General features: G+C 47.4%; 1 long non-coding RNA gene across 2 annotated transcripts; it reads right to left on the bottom strand.

Annotated features, from left to right (window-relative positions):
• Positions 1-1,599: 1,599 nt before the first annotated feature.
• On the bottom strand, positions 1,600-26,870 carry LOC309869171. 2 transcript variants are annotated; one of them, XR_014314026.1, is made up of 3 exons: positions 26,659-26,870; positions 7,138-7,268; positions 1,600-2,440 (listed from the first exon to the last, which is right to left on the bottom strand). It is a non-coding gene; the product is annotated as an uncharacterized lncRNA (long non-coding RNA). The 2 variants fall into 2 exon arrangements; XR_014314027.1 differs by having other exon boundaries at positions 1,609-2,492.

The following is a 26,870-nucleotide window of genomic DNA, read 5'->3' as shown; positions in this document are numbered from 1 at the left end:
CCAGCGGGAGGCCACGTCACTGCACACAAAACCACGGAAGCCCAGTGTCTACATGGTGCACCCTTCCTCCGTGCGGTCCTGAGAACACTCACCCCCTCACCAGTCCCTGCTCAGGCGGCTTCTCCTCACCTTCTCCTCCAGTAGCAGGTCCTGAGGGGGCGAGACTGCTGTCAGTGTGGACGCGTCCCCACACCCTCCACAGTGGGTTCTGTCAGTGTGGATGCAGACCCACGTCCTCCCCAGCTTGTCCTGTTAGCGTGGGAGCAGCCCCACGTCCTCCAGAAATCTCCAGAGTGTGTCCAAAGGAGGCCAGGCTCCTGTCCCAGCTGCAGCTGCGCAGGCCACACTCAGGCAGCAGCTGGGGTCTAGTGCCTTCTGCAGGCTGTGGAACCAGTGCAGGACTCGGGGAGCTCACCCTTCAAAGGGAGCACCCAGCTCCCTTTTCATTCATTCAGAATTTTCATTCTGGAAATCAAAACTGCATGGAGCCCGATATCCCCCAATGTCTCCAAAAATAGCTAAGGAACAATGAATTCGAAATAATATGGAATGACAACAGTCCCTGACCCAGACGGTGGCACTGAACATGACCCTGGCTCTGATGCACACCCACACACTGACCTCAACTTGCTCTCAAGCCTGGCCCTGACCTAATCCAAGACCCTAACCCTAGCCCCCAACAGTGTTCACAAGAATCAAAAGGTAGAAACTACAAACATCCATCAGTGGTGAACGCATAAACAAAATGCAGTGAAGGGTTTGAATTTAGGTTCAGGGTCAGGCTTCAGTCAGAGTTCTAGATCAGGCTTTCAGTGTAGGATCAGGGTGAGTATTTAGAGTGAGGGGCAAGGGAACAGTTAGAGATCAGGACTTTAGTTTACAATTTAGGGTTTAAGACACAGGGCTTCTGGGCCAAAGTTCAAGGTCAAATTTGGGATTTCGCTTCATGCTGGGATTATCTTCAGGGTTAATGACTCAGAGTTCTGGTTTATGGTTTGGGTTGGTGGTTCAAGGCTTGGATCCAGGGCTCAGGTTCAGAGTCCAGGCTTCAGGTTCAATTTCAAGTCTGGGATTCAGGGTTCCAGGTTGGGCTTTAAGGTCAAGTTAGGTTTCAGTGTTAAAGTTAAGGATTAAAGTTAGGTTTAGGGATGACACATTTTCTTCAGTGGTCATCATGGACACAAAATTTCTATTGGAAGTTTCTAAATCTGAAATGTATTTCGTCTGGTATCAGGAGCTGGTTTAGAATTTAAGATCACAGTAACTCCCTACCGACAGCATTCCGATCCTAGGGTCTCCCAGTCACCCAGGATTCACTTTTGTCTTGGCTCAAACATACCCTTGGCAGAGAAGGGCGAGCTGCTGCCGAATTTGGGATGACTTCACAATGGTAGTGGTGGGAAACCAAATATTGGGGAAATGTTTATGGAAAATGAAACAAGAGACAAATAATTGGTCGACTCTTGATTCTTCCACAATAACAGAGACCAAGTTTCCAACAGAATCTGATAATGTTCCCTAGGAAGGCCTACGGCGCTCATTACCAGTACGGAAGGAGGGCTCCCTCCCCTGCTTTAAACTAGGAATCACAGCAGGATATTTCCTATTTTGTGCCAAAAATAAAATTTTATTATTTGGTTGTTCCAGTGTACATTTGTGGAAGCACTGACATGTTCCTTTCTCAAATCCTCATCAACACAAGAGTAAAATACAGACAATGTTGAAATGCACTGCTCATTGGAATACCAAGTACAAGGAGGACTATTAGTAGTAATAAAAAGATATCAAATATGAAACTCAGAAAAAGCTCCCTTTATGGGCACTTAAGGAGGATCTCTAACCATAAGATCTAACATCTCATCCTATGGAATTTACCCATAAAAATCATCAATAACAATAGCCTGCTGACCGCTGTAACCACCTCACCATTGACCTCGAAGCTTATAATACACACTCCAGCCACTAGGGACACAACTTCTCAGCAGCAGAACAGGACTTGTTCACTCCCAGTGGACCAGCAATTACAGTGAAGCCAAAAAAAATCCCACTCCTTGGAAATCCCACCCATTAGGAAAAAGTCACAAAAAGCACACCCAGAACTCAATAAAGGACAGACATCTCATGAAGCAGAGGCTGCAGATCACGACCACTCCCACAACGTAACTCTACAGTGGACACCAGGTCTGTCCCCTTCTGGGATCACATGGGGCACCTCATTCTTCCAAGACTCCATCTTCAGAGCAAAACTGTGAACTGTCCTCGTCAGTCCTGTGCACAGGCTCACAGTGAGCCCTGCGAAAGCCAGACACCTTCTTAAGAACACTCAGCCTCTCACGCTGATCCTAGCGGATGGAGGGCGCTGCTCTCCGCAACTTCCGCACCAGCTAGAGAAGACTTGGAACGAATCTTGCCAAACTCCATGCAAAAGCATGTTCTTTATCTGCAAAATGATGGGTGTTGAAACATCATGGATTCCCCGCACCTTCTTGAACCTAGATAAATTGGAGGTACAGTTTGGCCTATTATCCCCAACCGCCCCACCACCACACACACACCCTTCCCTTGTGCATTCCAGATCAGTTTCCATCCACTTTGCTCATTCTCAGACATTGTCCCTGCAGATAAGTACAGTAGCACCGAGGTGCTGGGACTGAGGTATCAGGTGCTAAGCCAGCACCTTGGACCTACTTACTATCAGAAATTAATATTCATTGTATTAACAGATGCATCCCAGAAGATCTTGCCACCACGGCCATTAGAAAAGTCATTACAACAGAGGTCCTAACAACGTGTGCCCATCTCCATGGCTCCACTCCTTGGTTCCAGCAATTAGCTCATCCATGGGCAGGTGACCTGGTCCCAGTCAATGAGGTGGGAGGCACCTCGGGTCTCAGCCTGCAGAGCCAAGGATGGGGTGGACCATCCAGGCCAGGGGCTTTTCCATCACGAGTGCAAAAGTGGCCCAGGCCAGACCCGTGTCAGTGTCACAGGGGGCCCAGGAAGCCACGTGCTCCATAACATTGCTGAGAGCTGAATCAGACACGTCCTGAAGCCCACACATGCTAGATCTCTGTTAACTCAGGAGAACCCTAACTGTGCTCATAGTCTTGGCCTGAATGAGATGACCATCTGTGTGGTATATGACCCACCAAATATAGCCACCAGGCAACAGGGACATACTCACCCAAACAATACCCACATGGAATTCAACCACACACAAACATCTTGTGACAAGCCCCAGGCCTACAGAGAAAGGCAGGGGAATTCCTGAGGCCTTAATTGTTGGCCAGTCTCACTATCATCTTTTTTCCCTTTCAAGTGGAGGGGCCAGAGTCAGACAGGATAGACCCCAGTGTACTCCCACTCTGCCACTGGAAAAGAAGAGCCCTCTCCCCCATCATCCATCATGTTGCAGATCCAGGGTGTGGGAAACTACCACCCATGGGCCAAATGGGGCCTCCCCCTGTATTCTGTCAATTAAGTGTGGCTAGAACATTAGTTATGGATGGTCTGTGGCTGCTATCAAGCCACAGTGCAAGAGTGGAGTCATTGTCAGAGACACCACATGGACTGCAACACCTAACAGAAAATCTTTACAGGTGACTTTATAGAAAAGTCTGCCGATCCCTGATCTCAAAGATCCTAGGGTCATGTCCCTTCTTTGAGTAGAACATAGCACCTTCTACGTCAAATCTAATTTCTTCACCCCCAGAGGCAAGGACTTCTATCCTTTTAGCCATAACTCCATCTCCGTCCTCCTCTATTTATACCTGGAAAGGCACGTCTGCAGGTCTGCAGCCCAACGGAAATTCACTGTCGTATCCATGGTAGTGACGCTCAGAAATGGAGGTATAACTGTGAATGTGTGAGTGTGCGCATGTGTTTCCTCTTTGGTAGCCACAGTGTACAAGGAGAACACAATACCGTAGCATGCTTTCTGTCCTCCAGGAATGGCCACCCAGTGTGGTTCCATGATGATCTCAGAAGGAAACCAACTTCACAGAACAAACTTCATCTGGGAGGAGTCCCAAATTCCTTGTCCTGGAAACTATGTTCCACTGAGGTTGGGGGCACACAGAGGGGCAGAAACTCCCCATGCCCATCAGGGTTTTGAGGGATGCCTGCTGTTCCAGGAAAAAAGATCCTGAAACCATTCATTGGCCTGTCATCCAGCCAGATATCTGTGAGAGAGATCTACTCCAAGCAGAAAGGACAGACCGAGAGAAAGCAAATGACAGTTTTGTGTGACAAGTGCCATGACATGATACTCAAGAGGACGGGGCGTGTGCAGGGTTGGCCAGATGGGGGGACAGGGGGACCAGGAGTGCTCCAGGAGGATGTCACTGTTGTGTCTTGTGTGGCTACACTTGTCAGTGTGATCAGGCACTGGCCAGATGGGAAATGACAGGGCGGGAGAGGGGCAGTGTCCCTAAACTGACTTCTGCAAGGCAGAATTTCAGTAACGAGATTTCCTTCAGTACGTTTTCATGTCACATGCATCTGTGCGTCCCTAAGGCTGATTGTGTAGAACATCAAGTGGTAGTTGGCCATTGTTTTCAAGCCTGAGGTGCCAGGGCCAGAGTACACTTGGTATTTATTTTTGCTGCTTTCTGAGTATGATGACTTTTCCTTCATCTCTGACCCAAGGACAGGGAACAAAGGCAACACAGATCTACACTCGGAAATGTCAACAGAAATCTGCAAACCCAAGTTCTCCCAGGAGCTAAAGGTCCACAACCAGGGTGACAGAAAGGGGAGGCAGAGACCAAGGAACCAACAGAACAGGTCATGTGTCTGTGAGCTGGCCCACTTCTCTACCTGTCGAAAGCCAGCCGTGTGTGACAGGAGGGAGTCCCACCTGCACCTGGTCCATCTGTTTGCTGCCCTTGAGCAGAGCAGAGGATGGGCTGAGCTGGGTGTGGTTGTCGAGGGGGGGTGGCCAGCTGGCCACAGAAACTACATGCCAAGTACCTATGGGACCAGCTCCTGGTCCTCAGCTAAGATGAAACAATAATTATGTTTAGTGACCTATTTATGGGGACAGGGAATGTGCTCAGTGCTTTGGTACTATATCCTGCATTTTTTAAAAAATACTTTGGGCAGGTAAGATTGACATGCACAAAACTGTCCATAGTTAATGTATGCAACTTGACCCTGACCCTAACCCTAATATATAGTTAAGAGATACTCAAGGAGCACCTGGGTAGCTCAATCGTTAAGCTTCTGCCTGTGGCTCAGGAATGGAGCCACGCATCAGGCTCCCTGCTCAGCAGGAAGCCTGCGTCTCCCTCTCCTACTCCCCCTGCTTGTGTTCTCTCTCTCTCTGTGTATTCTATCAAATAAATATATAAAATCTTTTAAAAGAGAGAGAGATACTCAATTTAGAATATTGCTCGCAAAAGATGGTTTTTAGGAGCTAAAGAATTCAGGGGCCAACATTCTGTCTTCTCCCTGGAATCAGGGAAATTCACATCCGGCCACGTGCTATCCGGAGAGTGGTCACACGGGGGCAACAGTGAGTAAACAGTGTCTCAAACCCCGCTACTGAGGCATTTCTTCTTCATTCTGTCAAACTTTGTTCCTTCAATGTTTAAACATCACTTTATAGATTATGAAAAGTGTGACTTTGTTGAACTTTTAAAAAACCAAACTAATGCTTTCAACATGTTAAAAATGGAAGATGTTTTTCTAAAATCTCAGAGTTGGTGAGCAGATGAAGGCCCAGGGGCCTGGGAAAAGGCTATTACTATTGAATATATTCAGGTCTACTTAGGAAACAAGGGAGACTTCTATTCCCCTTCTTTGCAGGAAGAATCTGGGTCCACTCACAGCCCTGGATCCACACAAAATAGTGCATCTCAAAGGAAAACAAAGTAGAAATCAACAGCCTTCAGAGGCAGAGAAAGAGCCACACCCAGGAACCAAGGAGACAGACCAGGAAGGCTCTGCTTAGGCCAATTTGCATTTCTGTAGATCTTCTGGAGCTAGAATGTCCCCAGTGCCCCCTGGGGATTGTTGGTCAGGCCCAGCGCCTACCCTGATGCTGCACTGTTGGAACCTGTGACTAGTCTCCTGGCCCCTTCCTCCACGAGACCCTCCTACCCCGACTACCCCAGCCTGCTCCCTGGACCTCCCATTCCCCTTTCTGAACCTGTCATCCACTCTTCCCATCACTGACTGCCATAGTATAGAGTATGTTTAACTATTGACTATTCTGTCATTTATATGTATTTGTTATGTTTGCTGTAAAACGATACCTTGTATCATCGACCCTGATGGAGAATCCCTTGTCGCATTGCCTGACATCGCTGTGCCCTCCCAGTGTCATGGCGCCAATGTCCCAGGCAAGGTCCTCACTACACCAGCTCAGCTTCTGCAGTGGGCCTGACCCACGCACTGCTATTTTCATGCAAGAAGGCAGCACAGCCAAAACCTGGGTTTGGGCTCAGAATTGCTCACAGCCCTTCAGCCCTATCAAAGGGCATGGGGGCACACCCTGAAGACCCTTGCTAGTCCAGTGTTGCCCTGGGGAATTTCCATGGAACAGCCACTGTGTCCAGTGATGGAACTCGATAGGAGCTCCTGAGATAGACGCCACCTTGGAGACTGCCCAGAACTTCCTAGGCATTCATTCCATCATCTTGAATGAATCCATTAACCTAAAAACATTTCCTCACTTTAGAAATGGTGAACCTGAAGCTCTGAGGAAGTGACTCTCCTGAGTCATGTTGGAAATCAGCGGAAGAGCCAGACTGAGGTGGGAGACGGCCTCCAGCAGGATCCCCCACAGTGACTTTAGCTAGAGCCACCACCACTCATGTGTCTTCCCTGCACTCCCAGACTCTCATGGGACTGTTTACGGGGCCTATTCTGGGAACAAACGTCATGTCAGTGCCACAGAAACTTCTGACACTGGTTATGAGACTTTGTGATGTCAGTGGAGTCCCAAGCCATAGGTCATCTCAGAGTTTGTCTGAAAAGATTTGTCTAGGAACCCACATGATGACAGAGGGTAGAGGAAAATGCAAAAAGCTAGGGAAAGAGGGGGTGCTCATGTCACATCTGGCCCCAGATGACACAGTGGTGTCCAGCAGGACAAGCCCCCCATATGCCCCCCAGCACCTTCACAGAACTCACCGTAAAGTCTGAAGCTGAGTTTCAAATATGGGACATGAGTGCTCTGGCCAGCTCAGGGAAGCATGACACAGGACATAATGAAGCCTTGACAGATATATATTCATGGAGCAATAGTTTTCTCCAAATATATTCTGAAACGGTAAAAAAAAATTCATTGACAAAACATGCATATTTTTATTAAAAAGAAAGTCGTACTTGTTTATTAATAAATATTTATGGAGTATCTACTTAATGCAAATGTACTGCTCTAGTCCTACCGGGGAGCTTGCAAACAGCAAAGGATATAATAAATGGATCAACAGAGGGGAAGGAATGCTGGCTAAAAAGAGAACAGTGTGGACTAAGGGGGCCATGAATTCAGAGAGGCCCACTAGGAAACCCCTCTGCGACGGTGGCATTTGAGCCAAGACCAGAATGAAACAGGGAGCAAATCCATCTGTGAGGAGAGCAACAAAGCAAATACGTTTCTTATTAACTTTAAAGATAAAACACAAAAGTTAAGATTTATTTTTTGACATAGCACAAACGATTTTATTAAAAACGTTGTAGAACTTGACCACTCAATAAGTACTGTGCTTTCTAACAATAAAAGCTATCCCCGTGATTAATGTGTATTTTGGAGTTAATGTGGTTTTTTGAAATTTTTTATTTTTTAAAAACATATATTTTTATCCCCAGGGGTACAGGTCCGTGAATCGCCAGGTCCACACACCCCACAGCACTCACCAAAGCACACACACCCCCAATGTCCATAACCCCACCCCCCCTTCTCCCGAGCCCCCTCCCCCCAACAACCCTCAGTTTGTTTTGTGAGATTAAGAGTCACTTATGGTTTGTCTCCCTCCCAATCCCATCTTGTTTCATTTATTCTTCTCGTACCCACTTAAGCGCCCATGTTGCATCAACACTTCCTCATATCAGGGAGATCATATGATAGTTGTCTTTCTCCACTTGACTTATTTCACTAAGCGTGATATGCTCTACTTCCATCCATGTTGTCGCAAAAGGCAAGATTTCATTTCTTTTGATGGCTGCATAGGATTCCATTGTGTATATATACCACGTCTTCTTTATCCATTCATCTGTGGATGGACATCTAGGTTCTTTCCATAGTTTGGCTATTGTGGACATTGCTGCTATAAACATTCGGGTGCACGTGCCCCTTCGGATCACTGTGTTTGTATCTTTAGGGTAAATACCCAGTAGTGCAATTGCTGGGTCATAGGGTAGTTCTATTTTCAACATTTTAAGGAACCTCCATGCTGTTTTCCAGAGTGGTTGCACCAGCTTGCATTCCCACCAACAGTGTAGGAGGGTTCCCCTTTCTCTGCATCCTCGCCAGCATCTGTCATTTCCTGACTTGTTGATTTTAGCCATTCTGACTGGTGTGATCTGGTATCTCATTGTGGTTTTGATTTGTATTTCCCTGATGCCGAGTGATATGGAGCACTTTTTCATGTGTCTATTGGCCATCTGGATGTCTTCTTTGCAGAAATGTCTGTTCATGTCCTCTGCCCATTTCTTGATTGGATTATTTGTTCTTTGGGTGTTGAGTTTGCTAAGTTCTTTATAGATTTTGGACACTAGTCCTTTATCTGATATGTCATTTGCAAATATCTTCTCCCATTCTGTCAGTTGTCTTTTGGTTTTGTTATCTATTTCCTTTGCTGTGCAAAAGCTTTTGATCTTGATGAAATCCCAATAGTTCATTTTTGCCCTTGCTTCCCTTGCCTTTGGCGATGTTCCTAGGAAGATGTTGCTGCGGCTGAGGTCGAAGAGGTTGCTGCCTGTGCTCTCCTCAAGGATTTTGATGGATTCCTTTTTCACATTGAGGTCCTTCATCCATTTTGAGTCTATTTTTGTGTGTGGTGTAAGGAAATGGTCCAATTCCATTTTCCTGCATGTGGCTGTCCAATTTTCCCAACAACGTTTATTGAAGAGACTGTCTTTGTTCCATTGGACATTCTTTCTTGCTTTGTCGAAGATTAGTTGACCATAGAGTTGAGGGTCTATTTCTGGGCTCTTTATTCTGTTCCATTGATCTATGTGTCTGTTTTTGTGCCAGTACTATGCTGTCATGATGAGGACAGCTTTGTAATAGAGCTTGAAGTCCGGAATTGTGATGCCACCAACTTTGGCTTTCTTTTTTCAATATCCCTTTGGCTATTCGAGGTCTTTTCTGGTTCCATATAAATTTTAGAATTATTTGTTTCATTTCTTTGAAAAAGATGGATGGTATGTTGATAGGAATTGCATTAAATGTGTAGATTGCTTTAGGTAGCATAGACATTTTCACAATATTTCTACTTCCAATCCAGGAGAATGGAACATTTTTCCATTTCTTTGTGTTTTCCTCAATTTCTTTCATGAGTACTTTATAGTACTTTATAGGTTGTGTGCCTCTTTGGTTAGGTTTATTCCTAGGTATCTTATGGTTTAGGGTACAATTGTAAATGGGATTGATTCCTTAATTTCTCTTTCTTCTGTCTTGTTGTTGGTGTAGAGAAATGCAACTGATTTCTGTGCATTGATTTTATATCCTGACCCTTCACTGAATTCCTGTACAAGTTCTAGCAGTTTTGGAGTGGAGTCTTTTGGGTTTTCCACATATAGTATCATATCATCTGCGAAGAGTGATAGTTTGACTTCTTCTTTGCCGATTTGGATGCCTTTCATTTCCTTTTGTTGTCTGATTGCTGAGGCTAGGACCTCTAGTACTGTGTTGAATAGCAGTGATGATAATGGACATCCCTGCTGTGTACCTGACCTTAGTAGAAAAGCTTTTAGTTTTTCTCCATGGAGAATGATATTTGCGGTGGGTTTTTCATAGATGGCTTTGATGATATTGAGGCATGTGCCCTCTATCCCTACACTTTGAAGAGTTTTGATCAGGAAGGGATGTTGTACTTTGTCAAATGCTTTTTCAGCATCTATTGAGAGTATCATATGGTTCTGGTTCTTTCTTTTATTGATGTGTTGTATCACATTGACTGATTTCCGGATGTTAAACCAACCTTGCAGCCCTGGAATAAACCCCACTTGGTCGTGGTGAATAATCCTTTTAATGTACTGTTGAATCCTATTGGCTAGTATTTTGGTGAGAATTTTCGCATCTGTGTTCATCAAGGATATTGGTCTATAGCTCTCTTTTTTGATGGGATCCTTGTCTGGTTTTGGGATCAAGGTGATGCTGGCCTCATAAAATGAGTTTGGAAGTTTTTCTTCCATTTCTATTTTTTGGAACAGTTTCAGGAGAATAGGAATTAGTTCTTCTTTAAATGTTTGGTAGAATTCCCCTGGGAAGCCATCTGGCCCTGGGCTTTTGTTTGTTTGGAGATTCTTAATGACTATTTCAATCTCCTTACTGGTTTTGGGTCTGTTCGGGCTTTCTATTTCTTCCTGGTTCAGTTGTGGTAGTTTATATGTTTCTAGGAATGCATCCATTTCTTCCAGATTGTCAAATTTCTTTGTGTAGAGTTGCTCATAGAATGTTCTTATAATAGTTTGTATTTCTTTGGTGTTAGTTGTGATCTCTCCTCTTTCCTTCACGATTTTATTTGTTAGAGTCCTTTCTCTTTTCTTTTTGATAAGTCTGGCCAGCGGTTTATCAATTTTATTAATTCTTTCAAAGAACCAGCTCCTAGTTTCATTGATTTGCTCTATTGTTTTTTTGGTTTCTATTTCATTGATTTCTGCTCTGATCTTTATGATTTCTCTTCTCCTGCTGGGCTTAGGGTTTCTTTCTTCTTCTTTCCCCAGCTCCGTTAGGTGTAGGGTTAGGTTGTGTACCTGAGACCTTTCTTGTTTCTTGAGAAAGGCCTGTACCGCTATATATTTTCCTCTCAGGACTGCCTTTGTTGTGTCCCAAAGATTTTGAACCGTTGTATTTTCATTATCATTTGTTCCATGATTTTTTTCAATTCTTCTTTAATTTCCCGGTTGACCCATTCATTCTTAGAAGGATGCTGTTTAGTCTCCATGTATTTGGGTTCTTTCCAAACTTCCTCTTGTGGTTGAGTTCTAGCTTCAGAGCATTGTGGTCTGAAAATATGCAGGGAATGATCCCAAACTTTTGATACTGGCGGAGTCCTGATTTAGGACCGAGGATGTGATCTATTTTGGAGAATGTTCCATGTGCACTAGAGAAGAATGTGTATTCTGTTGCTTTGGGATGAAATGTTCTGAATATAACTGTGATGTCCGTCTGGTCCAGTGTGCTGTTTAAGGCTTTATTTCCTTGTTGATCTTTTGCTTGGATGATCTGTCCATTTCAGTGAGGGAAGTGTTAAAGTCCCCTACTATTATTGTATTATTGTTGATGTGTTTCTTTGATTTTGTTATTAATTGGTTTATATAGTTGGCTGCTCCCACGTTGGGGGCATAGATATTTAAAATTGTTAGATCTTCTTTTTGGACAGACCCTTTGAGTATGATATAGTGTCCTTCCTCATCTCTTATTATAGTCTTTGGCATAAAATCTAATTGATCTGATATAAGGATTGCCACTGCTGCTTTCTTCTGATGTCCATTAGCATGGTAAATTCTTTTCCACCCCCTCACTTTAAATCTGGAGGTGTCTTCGGGCTTAAAATGAGTTTCTTGGAGGCAACATATAGATGGGTTTTGTTTTTTTATCCATTCTGATACCCTGTGTCTTTTGATTGGGGCATTTAGCCCATTAACATTCAGGGTAACTATTGAGAGATATGAATTTAGTGCCATTGTATTGCCTCTAAGGTGACTGTTACTGTATATGGTCTCTGTTCCTTTCTGATCTACCACCTGTAGGCTCTCTCTTTGCTTAGAGGACCCCTTTCAATATTTCCTATAGAGCTGGTTTGGTGTTTGCAAATTCTTTCAGTTGTTGTTTGTCCTGGAAGCTTTTAATCTCTCCTTCTATTTTCAATGATAGCCTAGCTGGATATAGTATTCTTGGCTGCATGTTTTTCTCGTTTAGTGCTCTGAATATATCATGCCAGCTCTTTCTGGCCTGCCAGGTCTCTGTGGATAAGTCAGCTGCCAATCTAATATTTTTACCATTGTATGTTACAGACTTCTTTTCCCAGGCTGCTTTCAGGATTTTCTCTTTGTCACTAAGACTTGTAAATTTTACTATTAGGTGACGGGGTGTGGGCCTATTCTTATTGATTTTGAGGGGCATTCTCTGAACCTCCTGAATTTTGATGCTCGTTCCCTTTGCCATATTAGGGAAATTCTCCCCAATAATTCTCTCAGTATACCTTCTGCTCCCCTCTCTCCTTCTTCTTCTTCTGGATTCCCAATTATTCTAATGTTGTTTTGCCTTATGGTTTCACTTATCTCTTGAATTCTCCCCTCGTGGTCCAGTAGCTGTTTGTCCCTCTTTTGCTCAGCTTCTGTATTCTCTGTCATTTGGTCTTCTATATCGCTAATTCTTCCTTCTGCCTCATTTATCCTAGCAGTGAGAGCCTCCATTTTTTATTGCACCTCATTAATAGCTTTTTTGATTTCAACTTGGTTAGATTTTAGTTCTTTTATTTCTCCAGAAAGGGCTTTTATATCTCCTGAGAGGGTTTCTCTAATATCTTCCATGCCTTTTTTGAGCCTGGCTAGAACCTTGAGAATTGTCATTCTGAACTCTAGATCTGACATATTACCAATGTCTGTATTGATTAGGTCCCTAGCCTTCGGTACTGCCTCTTGTTCTTTTTTTTGTGGTGAATTTTTCCGCCTTGTCATTTTGTCCAGATAAGAGTATATGAAGGAGCAAGTAAAATACTAAAAGGGTGGCAAGAACCCCAGGAAAATATGCTTTAACCAAATCAGAAGAGATCCCAAATCGTGAGGGGGGAGAAAGGGGATAAATAGAGGTTCAAAAAGAAAGAAAGAAAAAAAAAAGATAAGAATTTTAAAAAGAAAACAAATAAAGAAAAGTATAAAAAAGAAAAAATATATATATTAGATAAACTAGTTAAAAACATTAAAAAAGAAAAGGTAAAAGTTAAAAAAATTTTTTAGCAGAAGAGAAAAAAATGAAAAAGAAAAAAATTAAATTAACTGCAAGACTAAAAAATCACAAGGAGAAAGCCATGAGTTCCGTGCTTTTCTTTCTCCTCCTCTGGAATTCTGCTGCTCTCCTTGGTATTGAAACCGCACTCCTTGGTATGTGAACTTGGTCTTGGCTGGATTTCTTTTTGATCTTCTGGGGGAGGGGCCTGGTGTATTGATTCTCAAGTGTCTTTGCCCCAGGCGGAATTGCACCACCCTTACCAGGGGCCGGCTGAGTAATCCGCTTAGTTTTGCTTTCAGGAGCTTTTGTTCCCTGAGCGCTTTCCGTAGAGTTCCGGAGGACGGAAATACAAATGGCGGCTTCCTGGTCTCCGGCTGGAGGAGCCGAGAGCCCGGGGCCCCACTCCTCAGTGCGCCCTCAGAGAACAGTGCCCAGCCACACCCGTCTGCCTGACCTCCGGCCACGCTCTAAGCTCACCGAGCCTGTGGCTGGTTCAAGGTAACCCCGAGCTGTGAGCTTACTGTCAGCTCTGTCTCTGTAGCCGGCTTTCCCGTTCCAATACCTGCAAGCTCTGCGACACTCAGACACCCCCGATCCTTCTATGACCCTGCGGGACCTGAGGCCACGCTGACCCCGCGGGTGCTTCGCCCCAGTTTAGGCTCTGGAGCGATGTCCCTCAGTGGAACAGACTTTTAAAAGTCCCGATTTTGTGCTCTGTTGCTTCGCTGCTTGCTGGGAGCCGGCCCCTCCCCCCGGGGTCTACCTTCCCGTTGCTTTGGATTCACGTCTCCGCCAGTCCTACCTTTCAGAAAGTGGTTGTTTTTCTGTTTCTAGAATTGCTGTTCTTCTTCTCTTCGATCTGCCCATGGATTTGCAGGTGTTTGCAATCTTTAGATAAGCTATCTAGCTGATCTCCTGCTAGCTGAAGTAGTCTCAGCCTGCTACTTCTCCGCCATCTTGACTCCTCCCCTGTTAAGATGTTTTCACTTGGGTGTTGCTTTGGGACCTTGATTCTTCTAACTTTTAGGAATACATGGTTACCTTTCTTCACTGTAAAATGGTCTAAGAAAAATGTCTTATTTAAACATGGACATATTTTAACCCACTGAGCCACCCAGGTGCCCCAGCATTGACATATTTTACTAAAAGGCAAATAAAATAACCCAAGCTAACCCCTAACCCTAATCTAGAGACTGAGTACCATATTAGTTTTCTACTGAAACTCAAACAAATTTCTATAAACTTAGTGGCCTAAACAAAGCAGTTTACTCTCTCACAGCTTGCAGCTCAGGGTCTAGTGCAGGGGGTGGGGAGGGGTAGGGGTCAGGGTTGTGGCTCCAGGGGAGAATCTCTTCCCAGGCCTTTTCCCCCTTGGGGAGGATGAATCCTACATTCCACAGCTCACAAGCCCTTCCTGCATCTCCAAAGCTTCTAGAAAGGAATGTGGCTCTGCTTAAACCTTGCTTTTAACTCAGCAAGACCCAGTTTTGTCTTAAGGCCTATGAAACTATGGTGAATGCATCTGAATTACTTTAAGCCACTACACTGACCCATGCAGGAGTGAAGTGAGGGTCAAATGCAGGGATGAATTCAGCATGGAGGTGAGGGCTATTTGGGTCGGAATCCTGTTGAGGTTAGGTGCAGGGTGAGGGTAGGTTAAGGGTGAAGGTCACCTGAAGGTCAAGGTTAGTGAGAAAGTGAGCATCGGGGTGAGCAGGGTCAGGGTCATAATCAGTGCTTCAGGGTTAACGTCAGGGTCAGTTTTAGGGTGTCAAGTTAGGACTCCGTGTGAACAGCAGCATCAGATTACTGGGAGAGTGGGGTCCAGTTCAGGTTCCGGGTGAGAGCAGGTTTCAGGTCAAAGTCAACATCAGAGTCAGAGTGAAGGTAAGGGTCAGAGCTGGGTCAGCACCATGGTGAATGCCAGATTCAGAATCAGGTTAACCGTACACTGCAAGGCCAGGAACAGGGTGAAGGTCAGAGTCAGGTCATTTCCAAGGTGAGGGTCATGTTCAAGACCCAGGATAAAGTGAGTGTAGGGTCAGGATCAGGCTCAAGTGTGACATCAGCATGGTGGCTGCAAGAGTCTTCCCTCTCTTCCTCTTCCCTTTTATTATAACTACGTCGATGTTCACAATCAAACAAAAGTGCCTCTGATCATCACACCAGGGCACCCAGATTTCTACACACCTGTGCGTCAGACAGCAGGCAGACAGGGCCGTGAAAGGGCTGCGGATCCGAGGAAGAGGACGAGCCTGGCCCAGCCTGACTTGCCGGGTCTGGGGGAAGCACAACTGGGCGACACTCACTGAAGACAGAGAGTTTGCGGAAGCCCAGCCAGCAGGGGAAACCAGGCCCACCACCGAAGCAGGGTAGAGATGGGCTTGGGGTCAGAGGAGAAGGAAGAAGCCGAGTCGGTCCCTCCCCAGGATGCCGCTGGCGAGAGCCTGCCCTTCAGGGCAGGTGGAAAGCCAAAATGGAGAGTGAGTGAGTCCATGACCAGGAAAGTTGGAGAAAAGGGAAAGAGGCAGACAAGAGCAACCCAAGACATTGGAGGAACACATTCCCTGCTATCTGCTTCAGGATTTCTGCGAGAGATGTGCCTGTGGGTGTCTGGGAGGCCCCTCGCTGCAGGACACCCCTCCTGGGGGTGTGAGCACCCCCAAAGCAGAAAGACCTTCTTCAAGGAAGGTCATTCATCATATTTGACATTGTAATGACACTGTCTACTGTCAATCATAAAGAAAGCATCTTAAAGGCCGTCAAGGAACAAGAGGGTAAGCTACAATGGAGCCCCTGTTTGGCTATCAGCAGATTTCTCAGAAGGAACTCCATAGGCCAAGAGAGAGTAGAAAGACCTATTCAGTGTTAAATGATAAAAACTGCCAGCCAAGAAAGTCATCAAGCAAAGCTACCCTTCAGATTGAAAGGAGCAATAGAGGCTTTGCCAGACACATCAAAGCGGAGGGAGCTCACCACCACCAGACCAACCTTGAAGGAAATGCTCAAAGAGGTTCTTCAGCTGAAATGAAAAAGCACTAATTCGTGACATAAACACAAATGAAAGTACATAAAACACTAGCAAAGGCAAAAAGATTAACACAATTACAAATGGAAACTCTGTATTAGAAGTGTGTGTTAACCACTTAATGAGAGTTTGGAGGCTAAAGGAAAAGAGCATGAAAAATAACCAAAGTCACTATCACTTCTCAGTGAATTTGCAGCATAAAAAGAGGTCCATTTTAACATCAAAACTACAGGAAAAGAGTAAAAGTGTGGAAACTTTACAGGGAATGAAAATAAGGAGCTATCAGCATAAAAAGGACTATCTTACCTGACAGGTGTTGTCTGTAATCCCATGGTAACAATAAAGCAGAACTTCAGACAAAACAAGGAAAGGGTAAACCAAAGGCACTGTGGAAAACCAGCACCTTACCAAGGTAGGCAGAAACCGGGAAAAGAACCATCACAAGGCGAGACATAAGGTGGCAGTGCTCATTCTTACAGTATCAATAATCACTCTAAATATTAACAAGTTGAATTCACCAAATCAACAGGCAGAGTGGCTCCATGGATTAAAACAGGGGCGCCCGGGTGGCTCAGGGGGTTAAAGCCTCTGCTTTCGGCTCAGGTCATGATCTCAGGGTCCTGGGATCGGGCCCCGCATTGGGCTCCCTGTTCAGCAGGAAGCCTGTTTCCCCCTCTCTTTCTGCCTACCTCTCTGCCTACTTGTGATCTCTGTCTGTCAAATAAATAAATAAAATCTTTTTTTAAAAAAAGAGAGAAACAACAACAGCAGCAGAATGCACATTCTCCTCAAGTGCCCATGCGACTTTGTCCAGAAAGGACCACAGGTAGGACCACAGCAAATCTTAGCTCATTTAACAAGATGAAATCACACCAACTATCTTTTCTGACCACAATGGTATGGAACTAGAAATCAGTTAAAGAAAAGCTGGAAGATCCACTAATATGTGGAAACTAAACAAATCACTTCTGAACAATCAATGGGTCAGTGAAGAAATCAAAAGAAAATTTAAAAATTATCTCAAAAGAAATGAAACTAGAAAGACAACATATCAAAACTTACAGAAGGCAGCAAAAGCAGCTCTGAAAGTTCAAAGAGATAAGTGCATGTATTAAGAAACTGGAAAGACCTCAAATAAGCAACCTATCTTCACACCTCAAGGAACTAGAAAACAACATCAAATTAAACCCAAAGTTAGCAGAAGGAAGGACACAATAAAGCTCAGAGCAGAAATGAATTACCCAGGAAGGACTGACGAAACTGAGAACTGGTTCTACAAATAAGATAAACAAAATCAACAAATCTTTAGCTCGACTAAAAAAAAAATAAAATAAAATAAAATAAAAAGTCTCAAATAAAATAAAGAGTGAAAAAGGAGACATTAGGGGCACCTGGGTGGCTCAGACAGTTAAGCATCTGCCTTCAGCTCGGGTCTGTATCTCCCAGCCCTGGGATAGAGCCCCACGTCAGGCTCCCTGCTCAGCATGGAGTTTGCTTGTCTCTCTCCCTCTCCTTTTGTTACTCCCCCTGCTTGTGCTCACTCTCTCTCCCTTAAATAAATAAATAAAATATTTTTTAAAAAGAGAAAAGAAAAAGGAGACGTTACAACTGAGACTGCAGAAAAACAGGATTGTGAGACTAAAAATTACATGCCAAAACCTCAGGTAACTTAGAAGAAAGAGATCCGTTCCTAGAAACAAGTAACCTACCAGAGTGAATCAGGAAAAAATCAGAAATCTGAACAGACCAACTGAGACTAAAGAGATTGAATCAGGAACCAAAACCCTCCCAGCACAGAACCTCCCCCAGGACCAGAAAGCTTCACTGGAGATTCTACCAGACAGTCGAAGAAGAATTAACACCAACTCTTCTCAAACTCTTCCAAAAAACTGAGGAGGAGGGACTACCTCCAAGAATCATCTTATGAGGCTGCCATTGCCCTGATACAAAAGCCAGAGAAGGACACCACAAGAAAAGAAACCTACAGACCAGTATCTCTGATGAATCCAGTTGCGAAACTGGATTCATAAGAACACATAAAAAGGATTACACATCAGGACGCCTGGGTGGCTCAGTCGGATAAGTGCCTTCAGCTCAGGTCATGATCCCAGGGTCTGGGGATCAAGTCCCATATCAGGCTCCTTGCTCAGTGGGGAGCCTGCTTCTCCCTCTGCCTGCCACTCCCCATGTTTGTGTTCTATCTGACAAATAAATAAATAAAAATTTTTTAAAAGAAGGATTATGTATCATGAGCAAGTAAGCTTTATCCCTATAATGCAAGGATCATTAACCATGCACAAATTAATAAATGTAATCCATCACATTAATAAAGTGAAAGGGAAAAAAATCACATGACCATCTGAATAGGTGCAGAAAAAGCATTGACAAAATACATAATTTCATAAAAACCCTCAGCCGATCAGGTATGGAAGGAACACACCTCAATATATTAAGAGGCCTACGTTATGAGTATAACAGTATATACTCACTGGTGAAACATTGAAAGCCTTTCTTCAAAGAGCAGGAAATGCTCACACACACACAACTCTTACTCAGTTTGGTATTAGAAGTCCTGGCTAAAGCAATTAGGCAAGACAAAGAAACAGGCACCCAAATCAGGGAGGAAGAAGTGAATCTGTCACTTCTTGCAAATAATATGATTTACAAATAGTATGATTTGCAAATAATATGATTCAGTATATAGAAAATCTGAAAGGCTGTTAGATTTCAGTCCAGTTGCAGGATACAGAATCAACTTACAGAAATCATTAACATTCCTATACAGTAAGAATAAACGTCTGAAAAAGAAATAAAGAAAACTATCCCATTCACAGTAGCATCAGAAACAATAAAATAGGGGCGCCTGGGTGGCTCTGTGGGTAAAGCCTCTGCCTTCTGCTTGGATCATGATCTCAGGGTCCTGGGATCGAGCCCTGCCTCGGGCTCTCTGCTCAGCGGGGAGCCTGCTTCCCCCTCTTTCTCTGCCTGTCTCTCTGCCTACTTGTGATCTCTCTGTCAAATAAATAAATGAAATCTTAAAAAACATAAAATAAAATACTAGGAATAAATTTAACCAAGGATGTGAAAGTCCTGTACAATGAACTACAAGACTTTGCTGAAAGAAATCAAAGAAATGAAAAAAATAAACAAATGGAAAGATATCCCCTTGTGTTCATGGATCAGAAGATTTTATATTGTTAAAATGTCCTTCTTAAGGAAAAAAAAGAACAAAGCCAGATATCATACTTCCTCACTTCAAACGGTACTACAAAGCTTCAGTAATAAAAACAGTATGCTACTACATGGACAGACAAAAACAGACCCACAGACCAGTGGAACAAGATAGAAGTTCTCACTTCTCTCAGAGAAGTGAGAACACCTGCTTATACAGTCAAAAAAATATTCAACAAGGAAGCCAAACACACAATGGGCAAAGGACAGTCTTTTCAACCAGTGAGTGGGGAAAATTGGATGAGTCCATGCAGTGAAATTAGACCCCCATCTTACACGAGTCACAAAAATGCACTCTAACAGATTAAAGACTGAAACAGAAGGACCTGGAACAATAAAACTCCTAGAAGTAAGTGTCAGGAAGTAGCTCCTTAACCTTGAATATGACACCAGCAGCACCAAAGACAAACATGAAAATGAACAAATATGGCTCCATGAAACTTAACACCTTCTGCACAGCAAAGGGAACCATTAACAAAATGAAAAAGCTCTCAACAGAATGGAAGAAAATTTTGCAAGCCATACATTGGATAAGGAGTTTATACTGAAAACATATAAAGAACTCACAGAACTCAAAATCAAAAACAATCTGACTGAAAAAACAGATAAACTAGACTTTTCTCCAAAGACTTTGCAACGGCCAGCAGACCCATGACAAGACGCTCCACACCACCGACTGTCAAAGAAAAGCGAATCAAGACCACAATGAGATCACGTCACACCTGTCAGAGGGCCGATTATCAAGAAGACAAGAGATAGGAATTGCTGGCAAGGGTCCGGAAAAAAGGGAACTCTTCCACACTGTTGATGTGCGTGTACACTGATTCAACCGCAATGGGAAACAATACGAAGGCTTCTCAAAAAATTAAAAATAGACCCACCAATGATCCAGTGCAATTCCACTTCTGGATTTATACACAAAAGAAATAAAAACAGGATTTGAAGAGAGAGACGCACTCTGGTATTTACAGCAGCGTCGTTCACAATAGCCAGGAAGGGCCAATCAACAGATGAATGGATAAAGATGTGGTAAATAAATACAAGGGAATATGATACAGTCATGAGAAAAGAGGACTCCTGCCACTTCCAACAACATGATGGGCCTTGTGGAAGTTGTGCTAAGTGAAAATAAGTCAGAGAAAGACAAATACCGTATGACGTCACTTACAGATGTAATCTGCAAAAGCAAAACTCCCAAAAACGGAGAGAGAAATGGTGATTACTAGGGATTGGGGAGTGGCGGGAACAGGGCAGATGTCACCTAAGGGTACAAATTTATAATGAATAGTGAGCACAGACAACAATACTGTATTATAATCAATAAAATTTTTGGAACCTAGAACTTAATTATTCTAAGGACTAAAAAGACAGAATAATCATATAATATGATAAAGGTGCTATCTGCTACAGTCATATTATGATATATCATGGATTAAGATACATAAATGTATCAACATGTACACAATGTTACATGTCAAATATATCTCAATTAAAAAAATGGGTCAAGGTCAAGATCTAGGTGGCAAGGCTGTGCAAGAGGGTCACAGTCTGGGACAGGATAAGCACCTGTGTCAGTTAGGGATTCGAGTAAGGTTCAGGGTGGAGGTCAGGGTTAAGTGAAGTTTCATGATCAGTATGTGGGTGGATCAGGGTCAGGAGGTTCAGGAACAGGATCAAGTCCAGCTGAGTTTCAGTCGGATCACTGTGGTGGAAGGGTGAAGGTTAGGGTTAGGGTGCGAATCAGGAAGAGGGTGAGGGTCAAATTCACTTAAGTCCAGGGTCTGGGTCCTTGCCAAAGTGAAGGTTGGGTCAAGGTCAGGGGCAGAGTGAGGTTAAGGTTGAGCGTTGTCAGCAGGGTGTGAGGGTGTCTCAGCGTTGTTCAATCCAAGCTTGTTGAGTGTTAGAATCAGGGTCACGACCAGGGTTGAGTAGGCTCAGATCTGTGGGAGGGACAGAGTCTGGGTGATGATTGGGTTTCATGGTCAAAGTCAGAGTCCAGTTTATCAATAAGAGAAGATCAGGGCTATGGTCACATTTAAATGACGGTCAGGTTTATGGTCAAGGTCATGATCAGAGTCTGGAGGAGGATTATGGTCAGTGTTAGAATTAGGATAAGGTCACAGTCAAGGTCGTGATAAGGGTCAGATACCATCAGGGTATTTTCAGAGTGAAGTCCTGACTGAAGATCAGGGTTATGTGAGGACACAGTCAGTGTCAAGTGTCAGAATCCGACATGATCAGGGGAGGGTCTGGGTGAGACCCTCAGGTAAAAGTGAGGTTGAGTGAAGCCCAAGTTGTGGGTAGGATTAGGGAAAGCATGTCTTTTAGAGTGAGAGTAAAGCTTAGGGTAGAATCAGAGTCGGAATAGAAAGTCAAGGTCAGGGTTGGGATTAGGGTGTGTGAGGTTGAGGTTCAGGGTTAAGTGTAACAGGGTCATCATCAGGGTGAGGGTCAAGGTCAGTGTCACAGTGGATTTGGTCAGCAATCCCTGCTCCACTGCACCATGTTCAGCTTCTGCAAATGCTACCTCCTGAGACGCTCTCCCGCTGAGCTGGGGTCTACCTCCCTCCCTGTCCAGAGTCCTCGATGCTACCGGACCCTCCCTGTCCACCTCCATGGGGACACATGTGTCATGAAGGCAGGGATCTCAGAACAGAACATTCTGTACATGGACGGACTCCAAGCCCTCCGAAGATCCTGCGGCACAGGGCAGGAGCTCCACTGAAGCTTGTTTAGTAAGCGGTGAGTGTCCATTAAGGCATTTCTGAAGGGAAAAAGAACATCTGGAAATAAACTGTCCACAGTAGTTCTCTCTGTGGAAGCATTACAAGAAACTTACATGGCTCACTTGATGAATGTCCATACTGCTTAAAATTTTAAAAATTAACATTAATTACTTTATAATTACCAAAGATGGACTTTTCCACTCTGGAGAAAACAAAGAGCTCCAGGAAAAGTTCCTGGTAAAGTGACAAGACACTCATGGCACCGTCGCTATTACCCAAACCGCAAACAACTGGCAGCCTTTGGGGGAGCCTTGGAGCATCCTCGAAGGAACCCAGCTCTAGCGCTCTTCTCTAAGGAAGAAAGACAAACCAAGAGGCAAGACAACAAGGAAGGCCCATTTATTCAACAGCAACTTCGGAAAGGGATCCTGGAGACAGGGAGGGGTGTACTCCCCGCCTCTGCTTCACTCCTCCCCACACGCCTCTGTCCTTCGCAGCTAGAGCCTGATGCAGACAAGGGGACTGTCTTAGAGGTACTTACACACGGCCTTGGCAGGCACAGTCTGGAGGTGCAGACAGACGGGACGTTTGTAAAAGTGGGACAGCAGAGTCTCACTGCTGCCCTCCAGGAAGTAGAACTTGCGTGCAGGCAGCTGCCCAGGCCCAGGGCACAGATCTGCAGCTGGTTAGCCTGGCGCTTCAGGACCAGCGTGTGAGCCCGTCACCCTGGGAAGGTGCCCAGCATGAACTTCGGGAGGAAAACATCCTCTGCTGTTCGCTCTGCAGCGTGGTCCCCCCCCCACCCAGGGTCCTCCCCACCCTGAAAGAAGAAGGGCACCTTGAAGCCCAAACTCCAGCGGGACCATCCAAGACCTGGGCACTCACTTCTGCTCCCAGCCTGGCTTCTTCTCTCTTCTTCTACAAATGGTGGAATAAAAAGAATAACACTTAAAAGTTCAAAGTACATGATTTCATTACATTCACAAACAAATCCTGTGATGTAGGTATTACCATTTATCCTGGTTTTACAAAAGGGAAGACTGAAGCCTTAGCAGGGCAAAAAACGCAGATGATCCTTCCCTGCCTAGCCCTTGCTCACCGCGTCCCTTGGCCACCAGCTACTTCTGAGACTCGGACATGAGCTCTCTCACCAGCCAGGGTCATGGCCTCAACCAGCGGATTCTCAGTGTAGATCCTGAAACTCCTACACCTCAAAAGTTCAGTATGTGTGAAGAGTCTCCCCACCCATCCCCACATCCCCGGATCCTGAAGCCCCTATGCCTCCTCGTACTGTATGCCTGAAGAGTCTCCACACTGAGCCCCAGACCTTAGAACCAGAATCTGGAAAGGGTGGGGGACAGGAATCAGTATTTTAAATTTTCTAGACAGATGGATCTCAAAACACCCAAGCTGAGAAGCCTCATGCCGAACAAAACACAGCTGATCCCCATTAGTTCCCAGTACTTGTGTTCTATGAAGTCAGCATGAGCAATGAGCTAGGGAACAGTGAACCCTCGCTCCTAGGGGACCTAAGGGGTTAGGTTTCTGCATGCCCTTGGTTAAGACACATCAATATATAAGCTTGTCTCTTGTGTCTTTCTGCTTCAAGACCCCTTATTCAATACACATGACTGCTTAACCCTGAACCCTCTGCCCACGGCATTAGAACTCATGCCTGTAGGAAGCTTACCTAACATGCATATTTTCTCCCCAATGTATGTCACACCCTTCTTGTGCTTCACACTTCAGCATTGGGGCTATTTTAAGGCAGCAAAATCACCAACAAAAAGCACAAAACTGTTGCGGTGCCTGGGTGGCTCAGCTGGTTGGATGACTGCTTTCAGCTCAGGTCATGACCCTGGAGTGCCAGGACAGAGTCCCACCTCAGGTTCCTCCTGGGAAGAGGGTCTGCTTCTCCCTCTGACCTTCCTTCCTCTCACGCTCTCTCTCTCTCTTTCTCCCTCTTTCAAATAAATAAATAAAATCTTAAAAAAAAAAATAAAAGCAAAAAACTGGAAACATGGGGCACTCGTGGATCTCACAATAACACTTGTTTACAGCGTAAGTGGAAACAAAAAGGCAGCGCCCTTGGCAGGGAAGGTATGTGTGGGCGCCTGCTCTGTCCATGCACCCCAGGGTGATTCGGGAATATGAAATCAGAGAACAAAACCCTCTGAATACGCAGGAGGGAGACAAACCTCTCACACGTGTTTACCTGGTGTTTGTGTAACAGCCACCACCGAGAACTGCAACCGCTGGGTCCCCGCGCCTTTGCGCAGTGACAGCCAGCCCCTGTGGCAGGCGACGTGGTGGGATGTGTGGGCTTCCTTGTCAGTCACTGGCTTGTCCCCTTGCCCACTCTGACTCTGGCCCCTGGGCTCCAGGAGCACAGAGGGGCTGCGACTGCCTGCCCACCACCCATGCCACGTCACCACCACCTTCATGCCCCCTGGTCCCTGCGACCCACTGCCCAGGGTGCTCCATACCCGTCCCACAAGCCCCAGGCCCTCCAACCCCGGACCCTCCACCACCACCCACCTATCCCTCCGACCCCCACCCCCGGCCTGCTCTGGCCCTCCCCTCACCTTCCCAGCCCCCCAAGCCCAATCCCACCACCCCCAGGCCTCAGACCACCAGCCCCTCTGCCCTCAGTTTCCACACGCCCACCTCCCTGGCCCAGCCCCTCCACCCCAGCCGCTGGGTCCCTGCCCCCCCATCCCCCATGCCTTCCCCGCAGCACCTCTGCCTCCAGGATTCGCCACCACATGCCCATTCCACAAATCCCAAAGGTCACTGCGCTCTGGCCATCGGCCCCCCAAAACTAACACAAACCTAACGCACACATTCAGTACCCCTAAACACAACCCCAGGCCCGGCCCTTACCGTAGCTTTTGCCCTCAAGTCAGTCCTCTGTGATGGTGGCCACAAGCCAGCAGTGTGGACCTTCCGTACTCCGGTGCCTTCGGCCGAGCCCTGGGCTGGGTTCCGATCCCACCGGCCCCATAACCTTAACTCCTGCCCCGGCCCCAACTCTCGCCCCCCAGAAGAAGTGGAGAACGGTGGTCGCTCAGACCGGGCGGCAGGCCGTGGGGTGGACACAGCCGAAGTGGCCTGCGGTCTGGGGGCCACTGCGGGCGCCCTCAGGGTTTCCTCACCTGGGGTTCCGTGGGGGTTCCGCGGGACCATGTCCCTATTTAGGGTAACACGCCCCGAAGCAGCCCGTGTCACACGGCGGACGTGGCTGGGAAGCGACGGCGGGGGGTCTCCGTACGGGGATGACGCGCGTCTGTGCTGCGGCGACCCAGCCCCGCAGATCCGAGGTCACCGCAGAGGACGTAGCGCTTCCCGACCCCCGCGGCCCCGCGTCGCAGAGCAGAGACGACGTCGGGCTCCGGGACGGAGGCGGCGCCCGCCGGGTGCAGGTCCCCCGCGCGGACAGGCCACTCGCCCTCGCAGGAGGCCGCGGCCGGCCCGAGACTCGCGGGAGGACTCGGGTCCCAGGTCCCCGCGGCGCCCGCACAGCCCGGGGCGAGCCTGAGGAAGCGGGTCGGGCCTCTGGCCGGCGGCCGGGGAGCCGGAGCGGCGGCGGGAAGGCGGCGGCTCCGCGTCGGTCCCGGGAGCGACCGTCCGTCCCGAACCCGCGGCAGGAGCCGCCGCGGGAGAGACGCCCCCGTCCCGGCCCGCGGGGAAGCGGCGGGTCACGTCCCGCAGGGCGTCGCCGTCCCGCCGCCGGTGAGCGTCCCCGGCCCCCGAGCCCGGCCTGTCGCCCTCCCGGGACCCGCCTTCCCGCTCCCCGCGCCGCCCGCGGGGACGTGGTTCGCGGCCCGGACACCGCCCCCCGCCCCCGGACGCGCCCGCGGAGCCGCCCAGAGCCGGGGCCGCCGCGCGAGGCGACGAGCGGACACAATCCCGCCTCAGCGTCCGCGACCCACGTCCGCGGCCCGGAGCGACCGGCGGGGAGAACCTCGAGGCAGCCTCGTCCGCCGCCGCGTCCGCAAGATCGAGACACGGGGAGCCCCGACCCGGGGGGGACAGGCCGGTCCTCTCACAGCCGCCGCCGCTGACCACGGACACGGAGGGGACGCGCGCGGACGGAGACGCTCGGGGCTCAGGAAACAGCCGCCGCCGCCGCCGCCGTCGACACAGTCCGCCCTCGCTCCCGGACGCTCGGACTCCGGCCGGTCCCGCGGCGGGTGTGGACGCGGGAAGGACGCGCGGGGCCGGGCGGGCGGGGCGCGGGGAGCGCGAGCCCCGAGGGGGCGGCCGCGCCGGGACCACGGACCGTCTGCGGAGCCACAGGAGCCGCAGGAGCCGCAGGAGCCGCAGGAGCCGCAGGAGCCGCGTCCGCGGCGCACGGACACAGCCGCGACGCGGAACGCATCCGAGCCCGGACAGGGGGGACCCCACAGCCCCGCGCTCAGCCCCGGGGAGGCCGCCGCGCGGCGCACAAAGCCGCGGAAGCCCACGGTCTACACGGGGCGCCCTTCCTCCGGGGCCCTGCGAGCCCCGCACCCTCGGCAGTGCCCGCTCCGGCGGCTTCCGCTCACCTTCTCCTCCCGCCGCGGGCCCTGAGGGGGTGAGACCTGTCAGCGTGGACGCGGCCCCGCGGCCCCCACAGCGGTCGGGGAGCGAGCGCGGGCACAAACATCCACTCGAAGCCTCAGGGTCGGTCCCGAAGCCTCGGGGTCGGTCCTGCGGAGGCCGCCTCGGTGCTGAGCGGCGGCGCAGCTCCGGAGCGCGGCGCGCGGAGGCGGAGGAT

The sequence above is a fragment of the Mustela nivalis genome (assembly GCF_964662115.1).
Source record: "Mustela nivalis genome assembly, chromosome: 7".
In the NCBI taxonomy this organism is placed as follows: domain Eukaryota; kingdom Metazoa; phylum Chordata; class Mammalia; order Carnivora; family Mustelidae; genus Mustela; species Mustela nivalis.
The sequence above is the reverse complement of the archived record's forward strand: the minus strand, read 5'-3'. Positions and strand labels throughout refer to the sequence as shown.